This window comes from Physeter macrocephalus, chromosome 16 (assembly GCF_002837175.3).
Source record: "Physeter macrocephalus isolate SW-GA chromosome 16, ASM283717v5, whole genome shotgun sequence".
Taxonomy (NCBI): Eukaryota; Metazoa; Chordata; class Mammalia; order Artiodactyla; family Physeteridae; genus Physeter; species Physeter macrocephalus.
In genome coordinates, this window is record NC_041229.1 from 11,142,270 (window position 1) to 11,151,457 (window position 9,188).

Genomic DNA, 9,188 nt, shown 5'->3' on the forward strand with positions numbered 1-9,188 from the left:
TCTCTCCAAAGCCCAGCTATTTTCCCAGTACCCTGAAGCCTGCTGGGGTGCTACATTTATTTGTATATGTCTGTCTCTTAGAATGAGTTGTATTCATTTTAGGGTGAGAATCTTGCCTACCTCATTATTTTCCTCCTATGCCAAATTATACTGATTAGTTGGTCAACAAATATGCATTCCATAACCAAAATGTAGTACAAGTTTCACAAAAAGATGTTCCCTAGAAGAACATAATTGGCATTGAGTTATTATTTGCAAGAAAAAAAAATGAATGAAGGAGAGACTGTATGAATGAATCAATGAATGCATGAATGGAGGCTGAACTTGCTTTTGGTTCAGGGCACTTGCATTTGCCGGTCCCTGGTTGGGGATTGTCTTCCCCCACATTTTTACATGACTTGCTTCCTCAACACTCTCTTCAGTTCCCAGCTCAAGTGTCACCTTATCAGCACCACCTTCACTGGCCACCCTATGTAAATAGCAACTACCCCTCCAGCTGTCACCTCCACCTCCTGACCTGCTCCAGTTTTTTTCACAGCACTTTACCACCCCTTGACATACAGTATATTTGCCAGTTCATTCATCCTGTCCCTCCACGGGAGCCCACACCCCACGTGAGCAGAAGCCTTTTCTACCCTGTGTGCTGCTGCAGCCCCGGTGTTGTAAGTGCTCAATTAATATCTGTTCCAGGAATGAACTTGACTGTTAAACACAGTCATAGAGATCATATTCCTTCCTTACCTTTTCTCTTGTTTTGCCTGGAAAAATTAAATAATTTTATCAACGCTTTAAACAGTGCTGTGTTCCAAAAGTATCATCTTTCTGTGAAAAAGCTATGAGGTTGTCTTTTCTTTTATGTCTTTGTCATGTGCACAGAGGATGGGGTTTTATTGGGATATGTCACTGCTTTTTCCCATCTGCAGAAGTTGGAGATAAAACAGCATGTCCAATCTCTCCTCAGTGAGTTGAAAGGTTAAAAGAAGTGCTTTCTACCCCCTAAGAGGAAGGTGTTTTGACTCTCTCCACTTCTACTTTCCTCCTCATGACTCGATTTTGGTGGTGGTTTGGAAGTTAAGTGAAAGATTGTTTTAGCCACTATAATATTGGAAGAGCGAAAAGAAACTCTGAAGGTTAATATTTACTAGCAGGACAAAAGAGTTGCAAACAGCTCAACTGGAGTTTTCCCTGTCTCCTGCAGATAACTCACAATCAAAATTCTTTCACTGTAAAGGAGGGCCCTTCACTATCTTACGCAGGCTCTTTTTTTGTCTTAGATAATTAGAGAAAGTACTCGTTTCAAGATAGCATTGAAACATAATACCATAATAATATTCATTGCAATGGAATTTTACCTTTATGATAATATTATCTAGTGGCAACCAATCTCATTCCCCAATTCTCTGTGTCTCTAATTACTTGGAGAAACATTCTAACATTGTGATATTTAAGGGTAGGTCCTATGTGACTAGGGTGTTAACAGACTTTAATGCAGAACCTTCGGGATTAAAATAAACGATGAGCTACTGAGTGCACACTCAAAGCTGAAATAGTAATAATACTTTATATGACACTCCACTTTTCTCACATTTTCATCACCACCCTCTCTGCATTAGAAAAAAGTCAGAATTGGAAATCTTCCCCAAATTACAGGAGAGATTCCAAGGTCAATAACATCTTACAGTCACACAGCTAGAGAAGATACGGCCAAAACTCGAGCCTGGGTCTTTGGGCTCCTATGACCTCCTCAACTTGCTCTCAACAGCCCAGAGAAATGGAAACTGTGCCACGTACTATAGGCTCTCCCCTTCAGGATCTAGTTGCTGGATCTCCAAGTCAATAACATATCACAGTTTGGACCATATTGAAAAAAGGAAGAATTTGTAGAGACAATTCAAGATGAGAGCTAAACTGGCAATTGTGACCCAGCGCAGGCCTGTGACTTCTGGGGAGAAAGCCCTGAATCACATACTGAACAGAGGGAAGCAGAAGTCCCCAGATGAGCTAGCTGCCAGAGCAGGCTGATTTGGGGTCCGGCCAAGCATTTACTCTGAAACCCTCATGGATTATTCAGCAGTAAATCATTGTTTCTCTTCTTAAATTCTTTCTCCGCAAAGAGGAGTTATTTCCTTTATGATTAATAGTCCCCTGAAACTATTCATGTGGGTGCATTTCTTTATCACCTCTCTGTCCTCTCTCTCTCCCTCCCCCCCTCCTCCCCCCTTTCCACATCCCACCTCCCTCTTTTCCTCTATTTTGCTCTTTTTATCACAGCTTTTAAATCCTCATTCTTGCTTGGGATATTACTTTTTACTACTGCGTTAAAAATTACCACAAAGTTGGCATCTTAAAACAACACAAATTTATCATCTCGAAGTTTCAACATGTCTGAAGACTGGGCAGAGCATGAATTCTCCGCGCAGGGTCTCATTGGGCTGAAATCAAGGTGCCAGCTAGGGCTTCAGTTCTCATCTGGGTCCTCTTCCAAGATCACTGGTTGTTGGAAGAATCCGTGTCCTTGAGGCCATTGGACGGAGATGCCCCTTTTCCTGCTACCTGTCAGCCCAGAACTGCTTTCCCTGGCAGTTCCTTGTCATCTGCCCCCACTGTCCATTCACAACACAGTGTTTGCTTCCCTCCAGAGCAGCTGGAGTCTGTCTTTCTGACCTCCTCTTGTACAACCAGCTGGAGAAAGCTCTTTGCTTTTAAAGGACCAATGTGATTAGGTCAGGTCATCCACGGTGCCATGTAGCATAACCTAGTCACTGGAGTAAAGTCCATCATAGTCTCAGTCCCAGTGCTGATGCAGGGCATGCGTACAAGGATCATGGGAAATCCTGGGGACCATCTTAGAATTCTCTATCATATTTAGCTTCGTACTCCATTTGTGTAGCATGCTGTACACATCAAAATTTTTTCTTTTTCTTTGCAGGACACGATTCTGCCCTCCTATTTGAACCACTCTTCATTTGTCCTCTGAGAAGCCAGTTTCTTGAACCTCCCCTTTCTCCTTCCACACTTCCCAAGCTTAGAGGGTATGATATTGTATTACTTATATTACTTATCTCTCCTCCATAGGACTTAGCAGCGTGTCTTACCAGCGAAGATGTTCATTATATGTTTGTGGGATGAGATTGGATTGGTTCGAATCATTGCATGTCTTTGAGAAATTAGGCATTTAGCTAGCAGATCACTTATTATGAGTGAAGTTAAACATGTTTTCATTTATTGAAAGTCCATTTTAAAATCATTTTATGAATTGTCTGTTCATGTCTTTTGCCCATTTTACTTATAATTTTCCCTCAATTTAAAAAGTTAAAAAAATAGATTGGGGATATTAGCTTTGGTATATGTCTCAGGTATTTACTACCAGTCTGTCCTTTGTCTTTTGACTTTGCTTACAGTCATTTTTTTTTAACATCTTTATTGGAGTATAATTGCTTTACAATGGTGTGTTAGTTTCTGCTGTATAACAAAGTGAATCAGCTATACATATACATATATCCCCATATAGACTGCTTTATTGCACTTCCAGGCCTCAAGGACTGAGCAACAGTCATCTGAACCTCTGGCAGTCAGCTCGCTGGACTGACACTGCAGTTACCTGTCTGGGTTGCTAGGAGAGAGCTCCCAACCAACTGATGATTCTATGATTTCATCGAACGCAAGAGGCGGTCAAGAATGATCAGGGGGAAAAAGGCCTCTTTATAAAGAGTGCATTAAACTCTCTACCTCTTTTCCATTTCATGCTCATTCATTGTATTTTTTTTTAATGTACTTTAAAAATCTTTTTGAAAGCAACGTCTTTTCTATTCAAGTGGAATAATATGATTCACCCTGCACTGCCCATGGTCCCTACTGTGCTTCCAGGGGCTATAGCAAAGGGCTACTTTCCCTTACAGACTTTGATTTGTTCCTTCTACATCCTGTAATTTCCATCCACACCCAAGAGCCAAGTGCTGTGTGGGGCTAATTAAACACTATAATTATCCATGAGTTATGGCCCAGAAGCAGAGAGAAAATCTAACACATGTCTGATTGTAATATCAGGTAAATACTCAAGATATGTGACTGCTGAAATGCAAAATATTCTGTTCATTTAATATTCATGATGAATAGTGAATTAGTCTAATCACATTAGCTATTCTATTCATTTATTAGGTGAGAGTGATTAGATGTGAATAGCTGTGGAAAAAACCCTCTCAAGTTGCAAAAATTAGACTTCTATAGTTTTATTATGTTTATTTTCAACTGAGGGTAATTGTCTATAGATTTCTCTGAGACTAGTCTACACCCCTCCCTTATCTTTGCCCCTTGAAAAACTGAGTGCAGATTACAAGGGTAGAGAGAGAAGATGAGACAATGCAGATCTGGCATACAAATGCTCATGTGGATTGTACAAACAAGTGAAAATATTGCATATCAACTTTGCACTTCCAAGGATATAACCATACTATTTTTCTTTTATTTTTTTATTGAGGTATAATTTACATACAATAAAATGCATAAATCTTGCCACTATGGAAAATAGTATGGAGGTTGCTCAAACAGCAAAAAATAGAACCACCATGTGATCCAGCAATTCCACTCCTGGGTATATATATATATATCCAAATAAAATGAAAACACTAATTTGAAAAGATATGTGCACCCCAGTGTCCACAGCAGCATTATTTATAAGAGCTAAGATACGGAAGCAACTTAAGTGTCCTCAACAGATGAATGGATAAAGACCCCCCGCCACACACACACAATGGAATGTTACTCAGCCATTAAAAAAATGAAATTCTGCCATTTGCAACAATATGAATGGACCTAGAGGGTATTGAGCTTAGTGAAATAAGTCAGACAGAGAAAGACAAATAGTGTCTGTTATCACTTATATGTGGAATCTAAAAAATAAGACAAACAAATATAACAAGACAGAAACAGACTCACAGTTACAGAAAACAAACTAGTGGTTACCAGTGGGGAGAGGGAAGGGGGAGGGACAAGATAGGGGCGGGAATTAAGAGATGCAAACTACTATGTATAAAATAAATAAGCAACAAGGATATATTGTACAGGACAGGGAAATATAATCTTTTTTTTTATTCTCAAGAAGAAAAAAACCACCATATTTATTTAGTTTAACATTTACCCAGATCTAAAGAAAAAGATGTCAAAAGATAACCTAGGACATATACCTATGCATGCACCCCCTGACCCAGATAACCTAAAAGAAAAAAATAAGGGCAAAGTTCTGTCCAACAGATAAATTTATCTTCGCTTCTGGAAGATGTTTCCACGTCCTCTCCCTCTTGCGGCCTCTTGGGCCTTCAGAATAGCAGCATTTCCCCGACCAGCCCTGAGCCTTGGGTTTATTTTTCATGCTCTTTAACATGGGTGTGTTTTTCAGCATGTCAGGCAAAATCAGAAAACGGATCTTGCTGCCATGGATGTACCCCTGCTCCAGCTGTGCCACTCGGCCATCTCTGTATGTGACTGTGATGTTGGCCATCTGGCAGTTCATGTTGTCCTCAGTTTCAATGAGCTTTCCTCGGTACACCTCACCAGTGATCATCTCCCAGGTCACGATGTGACCCTCAGCCTCATGTAGGACTTTAATCGCATGCCAATAGACATTTCAGCAGGAAGAGAGTTCGGCTCTGGTCTCCTCTTCCTTTCTGGTGCGGAGGTGACTCTTGCGACTGTGAGGGCGTGAGGTGAGTGAATGGCGGGTCCTGCCTAGACATTATTTTGCACTAACTTTAAATGGAGTATAATCTATAAAAATATTGAATCACTGTGTTGTACACTTGAAACTAATATGATATTATAAATCAACTATATTCAATAAAAAAATAAAACTTAAGTGTACAGCTCAATGAATTTTTACCTAAATAGATGCCTATATAAGATAGAGTTCAAGATCCACGTTTCCTAGAAATGTTCTCTTGTTCCCCTTCTCAGTCAATACCCACCGCCTCCCCAGAGGTAACCACTATTCTAACTTCTATCTCCATACACTGGGTTAGCCAGTTCCTAACTTCATCCAAATGGAATCATACAGTCCCATAATACTTTTTAAAGAACTGTATGTATAAAATTTTAATAGAGAAAAGCAAAACAAAAGGGAAAATCTATTATCCCACCACCACCACCACCAAAAATGAAAAAAAGAAAACCTTCAACATTAAAACAATTGATATATACATATCATTAAATATTTCACACACAACAGAAAAGTATTTGGGAAAGCCCTCACTTTTCAAGAGCTGTTTATTACAAAGCAAACCCTGCTGGATCTTCCCCATTGGTTCCTTCAGATCCCCCCTCCATCCCTCTGCAGCCTTCTCTGGACCCCTGGAGGCTGGCCTCTGTGGGCTACATCAATGGCTCCTGGCTACCTGTGTCTACTTGGGAACTGAAAAGGATAGCACTAGCCATAGATGGGAGGGCAGCAGTGAGTTAGGTGGCATGTTCATTCCCCTGACTCTCCCTGCTTCACCTCAGGCAGCCTCTCCTAAAGCTAGCTGCTCTCCCCAAGAGTAGGAATGGCCTTTCCCCTTGACTCTTAGGCCAGGCTGGTTACACTTCCCAGCTTGGGCTTGCCCCTGATTGCTTCAGCACCTCTGGCTGGCTTTCCTTCATCCTTTCCATGCCTTCTTAAATAACCCCTTCATTAAACTCTTCTCCATTTGAATGTGCTCTCTTCTGCCACTGACTATCATCCACATTAAGTTTTAAATAGGGTTTTTAGGAAATACTTTTGCATCCATCATGTGCATAGGCTATACAGTGCTTCATGGGTGATAAACTGTTTCTACAGGTTTGCTTTATTAGCTGCCTCCTTCTAATCAAAGGACACTTACATCATTCACATCCCTAATTCATCCAATCTTTAAGCAGAACAAGGAGACTCGTCTTCAGGCATGAGCAGGTAGAACCAACATCGCTAGAGTGGAACTGAAGCCCAAGGTGGATGAGAAAGTAGTCAGAAAACAACTAACTTATTTTAAGTGTCCAGATCCCTAAATCCAGACAAACTGCAACCTGGAGTGTGAAGATACTGAGGTGCTGTCAGAGCCACCATCTTTTTTAAAGAACTGTGGAAAGAACCAGAGATGTTTACTGTGAAATAGCAAAGACCTGAGAGGAGGGGACAGGATAGCTCTCTAGGGATGAGACCATCTCTGAGGCTCCAGAGGATGGGTTCACAGCCAGGTGGTGTAGGTTACAGTGAATGTGGCTCATGGCCTGTCAATTTCACTTCATTCATTCACTTATTCAACAAATAATTACTGAGAATCTGCCACCTGCTGGGCACTGTACTCAGTGCCAGTATAATAAATATAACAGTAAACAGAGACAAAGCTCCTAATGCCATAGCTTGTTTTTATGGGAATAGACAATAAGTAAATAAAGGAATATATAATACATCAAGATTGATAAGTGCCGTAAAAAAGTAAATCCAGTTAAAGAGGGTATAAGGAGGTGAAGGAGGGTGCTCCCTTTTATATAGTGTGGTCAGGTTCAGATGTCTGAGGTCTCTTCTCTGAATGATCCACTTAGATATCTGGGTGGTGGGGTGGAGGTAGGAATTCATGTGGATACACAGGAGAAAAATGGTCCAAGTGGAGAGAACAGCATCTACAAAGGTCCTGAGGTGGGTGCATATTTCATCATGTTTGGGGAATAGCAAGGAGATGATGACTGAAGTCAGATCATCATACCCAGCGGTGAATAAGGAAATTGGTAGAAACTAAGCTTCCCCCTTAATCTGCTGGAGACAGATTGTGTAGGGTCTTGGGCCCTTAATAGTACTTTGCCTTTTGCTTTGAGTGAGATAGGAAGCTATTGGAAGATACTGAGTAGAAGAGAGATATGATATGACTGTTTTAAAAGGATCACTCTGGATCTTGTGTAAAATAAACTATAGTTGAGTGGAGGAGGAAGGAAGGAGACAGTTAGGAGGCTGTTAACCCACATGAGAGAGGATGGTGAGCTGGACTAAACTTAGGGTGTCAATAGAATGGTGAGAAGTGGTTGTTAGATTGGATATATTTTTGAAAGTAGAGTCGATAGCATTTGCCATTGAATTGGAGGTAGGATGTGATAACAAATGATGTGTCAAAGATGATCTCAAGGTTTTAGAGAAGAGAAAATTATAGCATGTAATTGTCATTTATTGAAATAGGAGAAACTTCACAATAGCAGATTTCAGGGGAAAATAAGAAGTTTGGTTTGGAATGTGATAAATTAGAGACATCAGTTAGACACCCAAGCAGAGTTGTTAGGGAAGCAATTGGCTATATGAGTCTGGCTTTCAGGAGAGTGGGCCAAAATGGATATAGAAACTGGGGAGTTATCAGTATATGAATGGTATTTAAAATCATGGGATTAGATGAATCCCTCTTTCCCACCCCTAAGTTTGTGTAAACTGAGAACGGAGCCCTGTGGCACTCAAAGATTTTGAGGTCATGAGGAGGAGAAGGAACCATACCAAAAAAAAAAAAAAAAAAAAGATTGAGGAGGAACTGCTGGTGAAGTGGGGAGAACCCAGAGGGAGTGGTACCCCAGGGACTAGTGAAGAAAGTGCTTCAAGTGATCAACTGTAGCTAAGGTTGCTTACAGTACACCAAGCAAGATGGTGCCTGAGACATATATCCAGGGTAAACTCTAGTTCAGAAAGATACATGCACCCCAATGTTCATAGCAGTGCTATTTATAATAGCCAAAACATGAAAGCAACCTAAATGTCCGTTGACAGATGAATGGATAAAAAAGATGTGGTGTCTATATACACATATATGTGTGTGTGTGTGTGTGTATACACACATATTACTCAGCCATAAAAAAGAAATAATGCCATTTGCAGCAACATGAATGAACCTAGAGATTATTATACTAAGTGAAGTAAGTCAGACAAATACCATATGATATCACTTATATGTGGAATCTAAAAAAAATGATACAAATGAACTTAATTACAAATAGAAACACTCACAGACATAGAAAACAAACTTATGGTTACCAAAGGGGAAATGGGGGGATGAATCGGGAATATGGGATGAACAGATACACACTACTATATGTAAAATAAACAGCAAGGACCTACTGTATATCACAGGGAACTACATTCAATATCTTGTAAAAACCTACAATGGAAAAGAATCTGAAAAAGAATATATATATATATACACATTATA

The 9,188-nt window shown here is 40.2% G+C and overlaps 1 pseudogene; it reads right to left on the bottom strand.

The window, feature by feature from the left end:
- Positions 1 to 5,171: 5,171 nt before the first annotated feature.
- On the bottom strand, positions 5,172 to 8,693 carry LOC102986267 (small nuclear ribonucleoprotein Sm D3-like; annotated as a pseudogene).
- Positions 8,694 to 9,188: the final 495 nt, after the last annotated feature.